The following is a 14,829-nucleotide window of genomic DNA, read 5'->3' on the forward strand; positions in this document are numbered from 1 at the left end:
CGATTATTGGAGGCTTGCGTCTCGTTTTTATGGTTATTGACAATCGGCAACTATAAAAAAATATAACTATAATCTTTCTATAAAGATAGAGGGATTATATTCCTCTTACTATAAAAATACAACTATAATATCCCCTCTTCTCGAATTGTCCATTTTTGTGCGCAATCTGAGCGCGAATTAGAGAGATATTACTGTATTTAGTGATCTTTTCCACAATAACAGAGAAATACATACTGAAACAAATCTAAAAGGAACTTCGTTAACCCTTTGCACTCGAAGCCAATTTAACTGTAAATCTAAATTAACTTTTCTGACTTCCGATAGTTCCATTTTATACGACAAAGTGCATTTTATGCACACGAAATTTAGTCTTGTGACTGATACAATAATTAGACTTTCAACAATTTTGTTACATCTAAACTTTTATAATATAAAAATGATCTCGGAACGTGATGTAACAATTTTAATGGTGCCTCAGAGTGCTAAGGGTTAAGTTGCACCACTCGAGTGCAAAGGGTTAAATTGCACCACCCGAGTGCAAAGGGTTAAATTGCACCACTCGAGTGCAAAGAGTTAAATTGCACCACGCGAGTGCGAAGGGTTAAATTACACTACTCGAGAGCAAAGGGTTAAATTACACTACTCGAGAGCAAAGGGTTAAATTGCACTACTCGAGAGCACAGGGTTATATTGCACCACCCGAGTGCAAAGGGTTAAATTGCACCACGCGAGTGCAAAGGGTTAAATTGCACCACTCTCGAGTGTAAAGAGTTAAATTGCACTACTCGAGAGCAAAGGGTTATATTGCACCACCCGAGTGCAAAGAGTTAAATTGCACTACTCGAGAGCAAAGGGTTAAATTACACTACTCGAGTGCAAAGGCTTAAATAGTCGCCAGAAAAAATCTTCTAATTTTCAACAAATGCGACACAGTCAAAACACCATTCAATTATACTTAATTTATAATGACATCTAATACGCAATCTTAACGAGCACTCCATTATACGAATTAATTTCCCATTTATTATATAAAACGCGTGAAATTCGTCGCGTCGACAAACTGATCGGCCCGAAAAAAAGGAGCACAGTGAACGTGCCATCGATCGAATGTATCGCGATTCGCTAACTCGGAACGGCATTCCCGCGTTCGGAAATAGAACCCGACGAAAGAAAAGCACGCGGGAACGATCGGGGGCAAAAGATCGAACGCCCGAAAAAACAGCGTCGCTGATTAACCAGCCAGAAGGAAATAACGTTCGCCGGTATCGCAGTTCGTTCCACGACGAGGCGTCCAACGATATCGAGCACCGTAGAACCGGGGCAGACACTGTCATGCAAACTGTCGGTCCCACGGAAGATTAATGGCCGGCCCCATTGTAGCTCTATCCGCGTGGACAGCGAGCGGTCACCTTAGCTACCGTCGACGCTATAAATCGTCGAATTACCGGTCGACGGGGTCCCGATCAATTTTCGGGATCGCCATTAAAATCGGTGACGGCGCATCTTCCCGCAAACGATGGACAGCCCGTATAATCGTTCCGGATAGCCGTGGATATTCGTCCGGATAGCCGGCGTGTGCCCGGCCCCGGTTTTACGGCCGGCAGCTAAGCGGAAAGTTCCCCCGACTGTTTTGACGAGATACGAATCCGATGTTTCGCGTCGAACGATTTCCCCGTGAAATTCGAGAACAGAGCGTAACCAGCGCCGCGGCCGCGTTGTTAAGGGCGCAACGACGCCGCCCGAATTTACGAGGGGAACGTGACTTCCCGACGGTCCCCGGATTAGAAAAATCGGCGCGCTTGTTTTCGCCCGCGGACCGAGCGTGCACGACACTCGCGCGAGTGTTACGCATCGCATCGCGGTGCGGCGCGGCGCGGCGCGTAATGGCCTGGAAACCGAGCGGAAAATAAAATCAAGTTAACACGGTGCACGCAAAGTGACGGCGGGCCGGGCCGGGCCGAACGTGACAGAATCTCGATGGTATCCATCTACGGAGCGTTCGTTAACTAGCGCAACCGTATCGGATTCGGTGACGGTTGAAATGCAGCCCGACCTGCATTGCCGCGACCAGCGCGAAATTCGAATCGCCTCCGGCCGAGTGACAAAGGTGTACGATCACGTAGACACGGGTACGTGTGTACGACGACAGTATTCGCGATCGACAGCGAGTACGATGCTAAATTCTATCCAATTGTCTTCCCGGCTTGTAAACAAACGATGGTCGATTCGGGTGGAGGAGATGCGATTACTCGTGCTGTGTGCGCCTCGATTTTATAGTTGTTGGCAATCGGCGGCTATGGAAACAAGTCGCGAGGCTCGAACAATCGTGTTTCCTTCTTCCCAAATTGTCCGATTTTCGTTACAAGCTGAGGGACAATTGGAGAGAATTTTTACTGTGTTTCGCAGAAGTTGGTTAAAAGACAAAGTAAGATGAAATTGTCCCTGTTATTGGAACAGTTACTTTGGATTTTCGTTTATATTAGACATTTTTATCGATATCTACAATGATATCTACGGTATTTTTAACCCTTTCCTTACGGTGCTCGAACTTACGTCTTTCAACGCCACTTTGTGATTGTCTTGTGATGTACACTTTTTTAAGAGCTACATAACAACTGTTTTATCGTATTATTTGAAAAACATGAAAATGAGTATACTGTATGAATATTAAGTTATCTAATTAACTGTATTGACAGATCGTTGCGCGAACGCTGATTATAGTCGGCATCCGTGCACACAAGTCGTCCCGCGGCCGCCGACTATAATCTGCACCCGTAACGAAAGGGTTAATCGTGGTTTCAATTATATTACTATCACGAAGTTCTGATAAAACGAATAAGATAGTTTCTGGAAATACTCCTGAATTCTCTTGAATTGTCCATCAGTTTGTAAACAAAATTAATCAATGCTAATTGAACTAATTATACTGATCGAACTCATTAGAATGTAAAAAAAATGTCTCGATGCACTGTGCGTCGTGTCGGAGTTTTTATCTTATCGAACAGAGTTCATATATATATAACAGAGATTTTTCACACACTGATAACCTCGCAAATAACAGTTTTAAAAGGACTCGTATCCATCGATAAATTTCCAGCGGAAAAGATTAAACTATTCCAGAAGATATAATTAATTTTATATTGGCCTCGTTCATTTTATCGTGCAATCTTTTTCGAATGTCCAAAATGATCTGCGACCTTTTGAATCTTCCATCTGCTCGGTATTCATTGCAACGAAAAAAAAGAAGAGGCAAGAAAGCAGATGCTTATAGCAAATGATTAGATCAACCTTGGGTTCGGTCCTCGCCGGGAAACATTTGCAAGGACGACGGACTGAAACCGACAGGTAGAATGAAACCTAAAGCGGAACGCAATAATTAACGGCGTTCTGCAGCCGGCTTTCCGATGAAGCTGCTTGCTTCTTCGACGTAGCTGCGATACCGGGATCACAACCGCACAGAAACTAATTAAGACGATCGCGCGGAGACCCTCCACCGGTCCTCTATAGCGCGACGAATCGTTTATGGGAGTAACAAGAAGCGGAGTGGAGCGTCGACGGATTATATTCGTCGCAGCTAGGTGGAAAATGATATATATATGCAAAGTGTTCCAAAATTATGTTTCCGGGAAATGAGAGGTTCGTGAGGCGATTTGAAGTAACTTCTTCCTTTGCGAAAATGCAATCCGTGGCTTCGTTTACAAGTTATTAGCGAAAAACAGTGGCCAATTGGAGAGCGAGTGCGGTCGGCGCTCCGCCCTTGCGGTCAATACCGCGTCGCGCCGGTCGTATCGCGGCGGCAGTGGTCGCGAGGGCGGGGCGTTAGCCGTACGCGATCTCTCATTGGTCAGTGTTTTTCGTTAATAACTCGTGAACGAAGCCTCGGAGAACATTTTTGCAAAGGATAAAGTTGCTTCGAATGACCTCAGGAATCTCTAATTTCTCTTTCTATATTCTAGTCTATATATATATCTAGAGAGAGGGAGAGAGAGAGAGAGAGAGAGAGAGAGAGAAAGTGCCGTCGCAACGAGGATATTCCTCGAACCGAAGAGTCCCGCGCGCATCATCAGGATAATTATCTCGTCGGCGGTGCGCGGCCAGAAGCTAGCGGCGCCGGCTCCGTGGAACGTCGATGCGCGTTCCTCGAGCGGAAATCGCGCGGAGAAATGCATCGGATCGCTGGGAACAATGCCGGCGGTTTGTTCGAGACCGACGCACAAGGAAGACGTATAGGGGCGTAGACGCGGGGTCACCTTGATTCGCATCAATATGATTGTCCCTGGGGGAAATTGGATCGGATATAAGGTGTGTGCGGGCCTGTCTACGTACCTCGCCGGCACGGCTTTACTATGATACCACCGGCAGTGATCGAGCGGGTTTGGCAACGAGCGTGTACTACAGGCGAATCTACCAAATGGAAGTCTAGGATGATGATGTTTCATCGGGTACTCGGACATGATTCTTCAACAACATTCGCGGTAGGTGATTTTTCATTGTTTCATTTCGAAGAGAAACGTGGCTGAAAGTCATCGTTTGGTTGCACATTGTACGATTTTTTTTTTAGATGCAGCGCTATCATCGCCGCGATCTTGTTTGGGCGAAGGATTACCTTCGGCTGCGGTTTTCTCGAGAATTAAACGATGAAGATGCTCGTTCCGAAAGTGGAGAGAAAATCGCGATTGTTAGAGGGAAAGTAGAATAGCGTCGAAGTATGATTAGATAATAGCGATTACTCCTAATCAGACAAATGCAATCAGGCCAGTATTGCATAATATATTCTTATATTATAATATATTATTATATTAATATTATTAATATATTATATATTAGACAGGCTGCCTCAAAAATGTCTCACAATCCGAAAGTGGCGGATTCCTCGGGTCATTTGGAGCCACTTTTATCTTTACAAAAATTTTCTCCGAGGCACCGTTAACGAGTTATTAACGAAAAACAGTGACCAATGAGAGGCGAGCTCAGCAGGCGCGTGGCGACCGAGTCAATGAGTGGAACTGGGCTTCGTGCGCTGGTTGACTGGGCCGCCGCGCGTCAGCCGTACTCGATTCTTATTGGTCACTGTTTGTTCGTTAATAACTCGTTAACGGTGCCTCGGAGAACATTTTTGTAAAGGAAGAAGTTGCTTCAAATGATCCGAGGAACCCGCCATTTCCGGATTGCGAGACATTTTTGGGAGACCCTGTATATTAATATATTATTAGTATGTTATAATATATTATAATCCACAGTATAGACTGTGGATTTTATGCATTTGTGAAAGAAGTGATTAGATCAATCACAAAACCGTGAGAACGCTTAAAAAATTTAAAAACACAATTGCATTATTATCGACTTGAAATCGACTTGGAATTATTAAGAAACGAAATAAATATTTTGCGAAATACAAAATTGCCTGCACTAATAGCAAGACTAATTGCTACATAGACATCTACTTCGTTTTAGACACAATTGTGAGAAAAGTGTGACAGTGGTCAGCCAGATATCTCTCACAAGATTATGATCTACCATCGAAAATACAATTCCGTAAAAACGCGTAAAAATTCATCCAACACTTGGCACAATAAATATTCTCATACAGGCTAAAGAAGACCGAATTACTGTGCCGCAGCCGATCGTCAGATCCGTCGCGTCGGCACCGAACGAACGTATTTCCATTCGGTTTACGCCGAAACTCGCGAAGTTCAACCACCGATCTCGGAATACGATCACCGTTGCAGGAAGAAAACTAGCCGCCGCGAATCAAATTAGTTTTGCAGACTGCTCACACTCGACGCACCCCGCCGGCGGCGACGTCGCCCATTTATCGGAAACGTCTTCGTTTATCGTTCATCCGCGACGGCGATCGATCGGCTCGCGCGCCGGAGACCGAGACCCACTCGATATTCCGCTTTAATGGAATTCACCGGGGCCCGCTGAATGGTTAAAGACTGTTCGCGGCCCAGGCTCGCGCAGGCAGATTCCGTGCTCCCGCGAAACATTTCTCTCTTATGGGCGGATTCGCGACCGGCGCAGCGGTGGGTGGGCTGCATTATTAACTTCTGAACGGTCGTTGCGGTCCGCGGCTGTTGCCTCTTCGTCCGCCCGCGCCGCTCCGCGCCATAGATAATGCATTCGCGAGCGAGCGTCTTCCAGAACGGAGACGAGGAAAACGGAAAACAACCGCCGAGCACGCCCTTGCGGATAGAACAATCCGATCCTCGGCATCGATCGCGTAGTCTCGAGACTTCCGTCCGGGAAAATCGACCGTGACGAACAGCGAACTGCTTCGAAAAATATTAGGTCTACCGGAAAATTCTGTCCGATAGTGTCACTTCGAGTTTCGATCCATATGCACATGTTGATTTGAGACATATACGACTATCTCTCTTTATCATTGCATTTACGCACATGTACTCTCCTAAATAAACTGAAACAAAGATGTCTCGTGTCATTATTAAGCGAGACGCGATCGTGAAAACATGGCTACCGATGATAATGCCGGACCACATGCTGCTTTGACGACTCGTCGGAAAATCGCAGAGCCAGGCTGGGAAATTCTGTCGCATCCACCATACTGCCCAGACCTAGCACCCTCCGATTATCACTTGTTTCTCTCATTGCAAAACTTTTTACAGGAAAAAAAATTCAAAACTGAAGCTGATGTCAAGCAAGCACTAGTCGAGTTCTTCGCCTCTAAAAATAAATCATTTTTTAAAAATGGCATTCACAAGTTGCCATCACGCTGGCAAGAAGTCATAAGTAACGATGGAAAGTGTATTCTACGATAAATATTATTAGATGTATGAAAATTGTGTTATATTTCAATTCAAGAACTTTCCGGTAGACCTAATAGATTGGACCTCGATGAAGCTTTTGCATGCAACATTGTTCGTTTGGCAAGGAACAATTCATCGGGAAAGCTAGCGGCGATGAATCATCTCGGAACAGATCTGGGCGTATTTGAAATGACGTTAGTTGAAATATTATTTCAAATGCAGTAAATTCCCTTCGATTTTCTTTCGGCAATTTTTCGAAGAGAAAATACGATTAAGCGAGCACATTTTTATAGTTCTTGACGATTGGCGACTATAAAAACGAACCGCGAGGCGCAAATAATCGTATCACCTCTTCCCAAATTGTCCATTTTTGTTTACAAAGTGAGGGACAATTGGAGAGAATTTACTGTAAGCACAAAAATTCGAACATGTTTCGTCGTGACTGCCATAAAATCATAAAATGCCATAAAATCTGCCAAAAGAACGTTCGCCACGCCAGAGATAAATTACATGTTTCAAGAATTTGACGGAGAAAACGACTTTTTCTATAAAAAATCATTGAATGAAGAAAATTGAAGTTTGCTGAACGTTTGCTTAAAAACCATTAATACTTATTGAAGAATTAAAAATTATTAATACATACGTATCGAAGAATTAAAAACCATTAATATCAATTGAAGAATTAAGAACTATTAATGTTTATTAGACATCAGAAGTGCCCGATGCATATTGAGCAAATCCAAAAGGTTTACCAGAACGCGGCTCGTTTTATAGTTATTGACAATCGGCGACAGCCAAGCAATTGCGATCTTTGAAAACAATTTTTTCACCCTTGTCGCGCGAACTAATGCACAAAAAATCCACAGAAAGTCCAGAAAAATCCATAAAAATCCATAAAAATCCATAAAAATCCGCAAAAATTAAGATCGCTCGGCCAAAAATTTTTTAAAAGGAATAAAAAAGTTATTCCATTTTATTAAGGTATACGAACTGCACAAATACTTTGTGCACCGAGTGCAATTAGACGACTCGTAATGAAAGCTCCCACGCGCAGAGAGCGGAACAAAATGTTTGAAGTTAAACATTTTCTCGAGATTGAAGAGCGATAGTGAAGCGGCGATTTTTAGATAGAGCTCTTATAAACTGAATGATTCTTTGAAACGTTTTGCAAGGATTTCCTCGAAACGATTGTGAAATGTTGAAGCTTCGTAGCTACCATCGGAAACCAGCGTGGCGCGTTGTTCGTCCGCGTGCTACACTCTCGGCGGACCTCGCTCCATCACCTTCTGCGATCTCGTTTGTTTACCTCGGCTCCGACAACGTTCTTGCTCCCCAGCATCCAGATAATTAGCATTCTCTGAATCCTCGACGCCATCGCCGATGGAGTGGGACAACCGTTGTAAGGGATCATCCAGGTTCTCGCGAGGACCGCAATCTAATTGCTGCGAGAGCCTGTGCTCGCAAAACCATTCGATTCCGGAGAGATAACAGCAAAGATCGTCGGTAATTGGTTGGTTTTTAATTAATTTTAGTGGATGTTTATTATTATAACGAATCGAAGACTTGGCAGATAAAACGCCTTAATTTGTTCTACTCGTTAATCGTTACTGCGTTCATATAATTCTGCTGTAAATAATATACTATATAATATATCTATATAATATCTAATATAATATATAATAAATCCATATAATATCTAATAAATCTACATAATATCTAATATAATATATAATATATCTATATAATATCTAATATAATATATAATAAATCTATATAATATCTAATATAATATATAATATATCTATATAACACCTAATATAATATATAATAAATCTATATAATATCTAATATAATATATAATAAATCTATATAATATCTAATATAATATATAATAAATCTATATAATATCTAATATAATATATAATATATCTATATAATATCTAATATATAATATAATATATTTGTTATAATTAAAACGTGCACGTCGCATTCAGACCACAATATACTCTACTCTGGATTGTTTAAATCGAAATATAAATTTAAATTAAACTCTCGTCGAAAGTACTGAGAAATTCATATTAAAATTAACATCACAATCTAAACGTACAAACCGCGTGTACCACGAGTAGGAAAGTTGGTTATTATTGTTCAACTGGATTGCCGACAAATGTCCAAATAATTCGCGGCTTTGTGGCCAGTTTACACATGTTGCGCTAGATTATTTAAATCTAAATTACACGGTCGCTTGAAATTTCTCTAAATTTTAATTCGAACTATGTTTACCATGTACGAATCATTTGGTCCGCAATACACGATTTGTTACAATAATTCAAACTTAATCTTTGCATATTTAAACATGAGAATGGTATGGCATGGCAAATTCTATAAATTGGGTTATAATTAATGTTCACATGTTTTGTAAATATTCAGTCTTTTTTCGAAACAACGTTGCCATTGTGCGTAGCGTTGATGTTGAATTATATATAAATGTATATTTATATTATATATTATATATAATATATGTATATTTATATATAAATGTAATGTATATAATATATATTTATATATAAATGTAATGTATATAATATATATTTATATATAATTGTAATGTATATTATATATATATTTGTATATAAACGTAATGTACATTATATATATTAGGTTATGTCAAGGTCAACGTATGAATTTTTAAGCAAGGTGTACAGTGAATATTAACAAACTACGTAAATGATATTTTAATTTAAGTAATTCGCCTTGATCTTGACATAACCTTGCATGACTTTGACATAACCTTGACATGACTTTGACATAACCTTGACATGACTTTGACATAACCTTGACATGACTTTGACATAACCTTGACATGATCTTGACATAACCTTGACATGATCTTGACATAACCTTGACATATCATGTATATATATATAATATGTATTATTTATTGGTTCTTTGTTCCCCTAGAACCAATGAATGAAACATATCATGTATATATATATAATATGTATTATTTATTGGTTCTTTGTTCCCCTAGAACCAATGAATGAAACATATTATTATTACAGTTATTTAAAAAGGTATAGAAACTTCGATCCAGAGATCAGAGTTGAAATTCAGAATTAAAAATATAAATACAATGTTTCAAGCTCGAAACGCAATCATCGTCGGATTCCAGCGTCCTCCGAAGCAATAAAGAATTCGGGCCGAAGGCAAAGTCAAAGAATGGCACTGTTTTTGCCGTGGAAGCACGGGGCGCGGATTAAAACGAAATTGCCCGATAAACTACGGCCCCGGTCCGCGCCCGGCGTGGGTGGTCCGCCCAATAAATATCTGTTCGATCCGCGCACAGAGGAATTAATATTACAAAAAAGAGCCGGAAGATACCGCGCGAATGCCAGCCGTCTCTGACAAACCGACGAATATTAAATTATCCATCGAATCCCCCCCCCCCCCCCCACAGTCCCCATTGCCGCCGCCGCCGCCCGGTGAGACCGAACTCTCGCCGGTGAGACTTTAATTAAAGTCCCCGCTTCTCTGCTCGCGAATTTCGCTGAATTCATTTTGCGAGCGGATGTGTCCACCTCCAGACCGCGGTAATGCCGCGTTAAACGCGATTCCATTTTTAAAAAATTTCGTTCGTCCGCCTTTGTGTAACGGCGGCCAGCAGATTTCGAAGCTACGAATGGAACATAATTAACGATTGCAACTGCACGGCTCTCCTGGGAGAGCGAGAGCGAGAGCGAGAGAGAGAGAGAGAGAGAGGAACTGGCAGCCGGAAAAATTCAGGGAAAATCCTCGCGTGTATCGAGTCGGTGGTTCCGGATCCGAAAAAAGAGGAAGGAACACGGTCCGTCGAATTATCCGGGCACCGCAATTACGCTTGTAATATTCAGCAACTGCGAAAAAAGAGAGAGAGAGCAAGAGAGAAAGAGAGAGAGAGAGAGAGAGAGAGAGAGAGAGAAAGAAAGAGAGAAAATAGGCCAATGAGAGAAAAGAGAACGAGCAATGGCAGGTCTGGGAAACGGAATCTTTTTCAGCGCACTGTTTTTTAATGTATTATTTAAATAACTTGGGTTTCCCAGTATCTGTTCGCTCAGTTGGTTACTGAAAAATACTTTGTTGTTGGTATAACAGGCTTCGAAATATTCGAGTTAATATGTTACCTTTTGTTCACCATTTATGAGGATGCTTGAAACATTTCTGTGGGAAGCACTTCTCTTCTCAGCTTCGTCACAGTTAAAAATGTTGTACTTGCACAAAAATAACGTGTACAATATGCACTTTCATCTATCTTCCATACAGCGGCTGACGAATTGATCCACTCTTCAAAAACTCATAAATAAATAAATAAGAAATAAAAAAGCTGTCGAATGTTATCTTCGAATGTTATCTCCTTCTCCTGTAGAAAGACAGACTGAGAGGTGATGAAAGAGACACAGAACGAGAGAGAGAAAGAGAGAGAGACAGAGAGAGAGAGAGAGAGAGAGAGAAAGAGAGAGGACCGGACAAAGCGACAGAAAACGTTCGAACGTGAGGTGCAATTTGCACGGTACCAATTATGAATCGCCGATCGGTATTCGTTTCCGGTGGAACAACAGAGTCCACGATGGAGGGGAAGGAAGCGATCACGCTGAGAACGGGGGAGAGAGAGAGAGAGAGAGAGAGAGAGAGAGAGAGAGAGAGCAAAAGGACGATCGCGGTTCGGCAGGGAACAAGACGCGCAAGAAAGAAGGAAAGCCACGTTCGCGAGCGAAACAGAAAGAGACCAGATACGGAAAGCAAAAAAGAAAGGAAAAGAAAAGAAAAGAAAAGAAAACGAAGAAAGGAAAAGAGAGACGGCGAGTCGTTAGTAGGATTATGAGACAATGGGATCCCCCTGCCGCCGCCGCCGCCGCCTCCGCGGATCGATGTCGTCGTTCGAGAGGACGTCGCATTCAACGATCGTAATTCGCGCACGAAATACAACAGGCAACGTCGGGCGCAGGCCAGGATAATTGGAAAAAGTGGGACGAGAAGGCTTGCGAGAGTTACGGAGAATATTGGAACGGTGAAATTGAGCGAGCATAAAGGTGGCGGAGCATCCGCGATTCTTCGTTCTCTGGAGCTTCAATTTATCCTAATCATCGGTGCCGGAGAATACGGGGAGGAGCAGAAAGGAAGAAAAAACGGGAGAGAGAGGGGGGAGAGACCGAGAGAGAGAGAGAGAAAGAAAGAAAGAGAGAGAGCGCGAGGGAGAGAAGACGGTACGGAGAGAAAGTGAGCAAGGAACGTCTGCTTGATTTCCACCGGGAGTGCACGACAAAAGATCTAGCCGGCTGAGAGAGGCTGCGATCGAGCGTCGCCCGATTCTTCTTTTCCTGCTCCCTAACAATTAGCTGCGAGTTGTTGCCGCCGTGTAATCGCGGCCCTCGTGCTGCCGCCGGCCGACGTCGATTCTGGTCACGATCCCGCTGAGAAAGTAGTTGACGATTCGGGGATCGAATTCGGCCTCCCTGGCTAATTGCTTTTCGGCGATCTTTAATCCGGCGGCTAGTGCCGCTAGAAACTGGAACCGGCTACTCCGTGATCACGCTTGAAATTCGGAGAAACGAATTTGAAACTAATTTTTCGGAAAATGACGGAAGGTATGCCAACGATCGAAACAATTCGCGACATCGATGGAAAAAGGCTATGCAATGAATGAGACACAGTATTTAGCAGTCTGTACGAAGAGAAATGGAACCTGTTTGTTCGATACATGTCAAATATTTATGGAACGCCTGTGTCGTAGTCTTGAACTCACCGTTAGATCGCGGATTATCGATAATTAATCGCGGATTTGTGGATAACTGGACTACGGATTTGTATGCAAAATAAAGATTGTCTCCGTCAATTGCACGAAATAGAAACTAAACAGCAAGTTCGTTAATTCTTTAATCGCTTTGGTAGATTGAAGGTAATACATCGACGTTCTTAAATTCTTTTAATTCTTCTGTCGCTTTAAGTTGCGACTATCAATTTTGCCATAAACGCACTAAATCCGCAGTCTAGCGACAAGTTATTATTAGACTGCGAACTTTATGCTTTTATAGCAAACGTGGATGCACGAAACACAGAGCAGCGAAGATATAAGAAGAATATGGAATATGGAATATGCAAATAGCAAACATTCTCATCGGTTCTCGGCGCTAACGCAAGATGTCAGCGACCTTCCAGTGACAAATGTTCCTCAAAGAATTCCGAAAGGAATAGTGTCGCAGCTTTTGTAACACCGCGGTAATGCCTGTCTAGCTCGGATAAAACTTCTTCGGATCCATTGACTCCTCATGTTCCGAAAGAGACGCAAAACTTGGCGGAACTTCCCTGATCGCAGTAGTCGGCGAAACGACGCCGCCTCTCGTCCACTAGATAGATCGTCGTCTGTCCACATCCAATTATGCTTCAATTTTAATACTGATTCTGATTTATTCTCTGGAACTCATATTTTTCTGAGCAATGATGGTATTATATCGGTATATATTTTGGTATTTTTGCCGGTGTAGGCGTCAAATACTGATCACTGACCATTGATCACTGACCACTGATCACTTGATCACTGACCATTGATCACTGACCATTAGCCACTTTACCAGTGACAATTTGACTACTGATTACTGATCACCGATCACTGATCATCGACCAGTGACAACTTTACCACTGACCACTGACCAGTGACCACTGACCACCGGCCACTGATCACTAACCTCCTGACCATTGAGCACTGATCACTGACCGCTTGATCACTGAGCACTGACCACTGACAACTTAACCATTGAGCTCTGACCACTTGATCATTGACCACTGACCACTGGCCATTAACAATTACCGCTGACCACTTTACCACTACATCATTTATGTACGAATCTATTCATCTTTATATTCCCTTGAAAAACTGATTAACGTAATTAAATCGAAAATTAATTAGTACAAAAGCTACGATTATTGTCGCGAACGCCCCTAAGATCGCATCACTCTGCGACGGCGTCGGCACGGGAAACGAACAAAGCGGGCCCTGATTGAATTCGATCAGCTCGCAAAATAGGATTAAAAGTAATTAAGACAGCGTGTCCGGGCAACTGCTCGTCCAGAAATTGTTCGCCAGTAGGCAGCTATCGTTTTCGAGTCGAGTGGCTTTCCTCCTTCTCGGATCGACTGCTCTCGAGAATTCCCTCGTAGGCCGGCGACGGAGGAACGGTGGAACGAGCGATTGTTTTCGCCCCACTTGTCCACCGGCTCGACATCAAGAGATCGAGAGATCGAAGGGCTCGCGAACACGAGCTGTTGCGAATCCATGGTCGAGCGAGTCCGAATCACTTGGTCAGTTTTCTAACTAAATCGTGGATCTTCTGATAGAATAACGGCAGAGAATTTCGGAATTTCGAAGATCCGAAGTGTTGCAGTGCGAAGGAAAGGCGAAGAGGGAAACTTTGTTTACTGAAAGCCTGTTAGTAATTTCGATGACTGAATTCTGTCTGAAATAAACTCGATAACTTGCTTTTAGATACTAACTTCGGGTCAAGTTGATGCGAATGCAAATGATTTATTGTAATCTTGTATTTTGTAATGTTTATTACGATGAGATATGTTCCAAATTATGTATTTTTATTCCTATGTTTCGAACGATACGGCAAAATATCAGATATTTCCTTTGAATTTTCGGCGTTGACTAAACTGGCCTCGACGAAAGAGCGTAGGCTGCAAAAGTAATACATGGTTATATTTAGACCGCGGATTTTATGCTAAAAATTGGTAAACGAAACGGAGAACAGCAAAGATGCGAGAAGAATCTGCAAATACGGTAATGTCTCCCTAAATGACGCTCAGATTGCGCAGAAAGATGGACAATTTGGGAAGAGGAGATACGATTGTTCGAGCCTTGTAGCCCGTTTTTATAATTGTTGAGAATCAATTACCATAAAAACGATCCTAAAAGCTCAAATAATCGTATCTCCTCTTCCCAAATTATCCATTTTAATGGACAATCTGTGCGTCAGTAAGGGAGACATCACTGTAGTCGAAGGCTGTCATGAAAAGTAGCGTCTGAATC

The 14,829-nt window shown here is 42.4% G+C and overlaps 1 protein-coding gene and 1 long non-coding RNA gene across 2 annotated transcripts in view; one reads left to right on the plus strand and one right to left on the minus strand.

Annotated features, from left to right (window-relative positions):
• Window positions 1-14,829, minus strand: part of LOC117218996 (neurobeachin) — a 317,626-nt gene that overhangs the window by 79,695 nt on the left and 223,102 nt on the right. The gene's annotated exons all lie outside the window — the stretch shown is intronic.
• On the plus strand, window positions 4,014-6,430 carry LOC143259362 (uncharacterized). Its single transcript, XR_013033164.1, has 2 exons — window positions 4,014-4,475; window positions 4,562-6,430. It is a non-coding gene; the product is annotated as an uncharacterized LOC143259362 (long non-coding RNA).

This window comes from Megalopta genalis, chromosome 4, assembly GCF_051020955.1.
Source record: "Megalopta genalis isolate 19385.01 chromosome 4, iyMegGena1_principal, whole genome shotgun sequence".
Classification (NCBI taxonomy): Eukaryota; Metazoa; Arthropoda; class Insecta; order Hymenoptera; family Halictidae; genus Megalopta; species Megalopta genalis.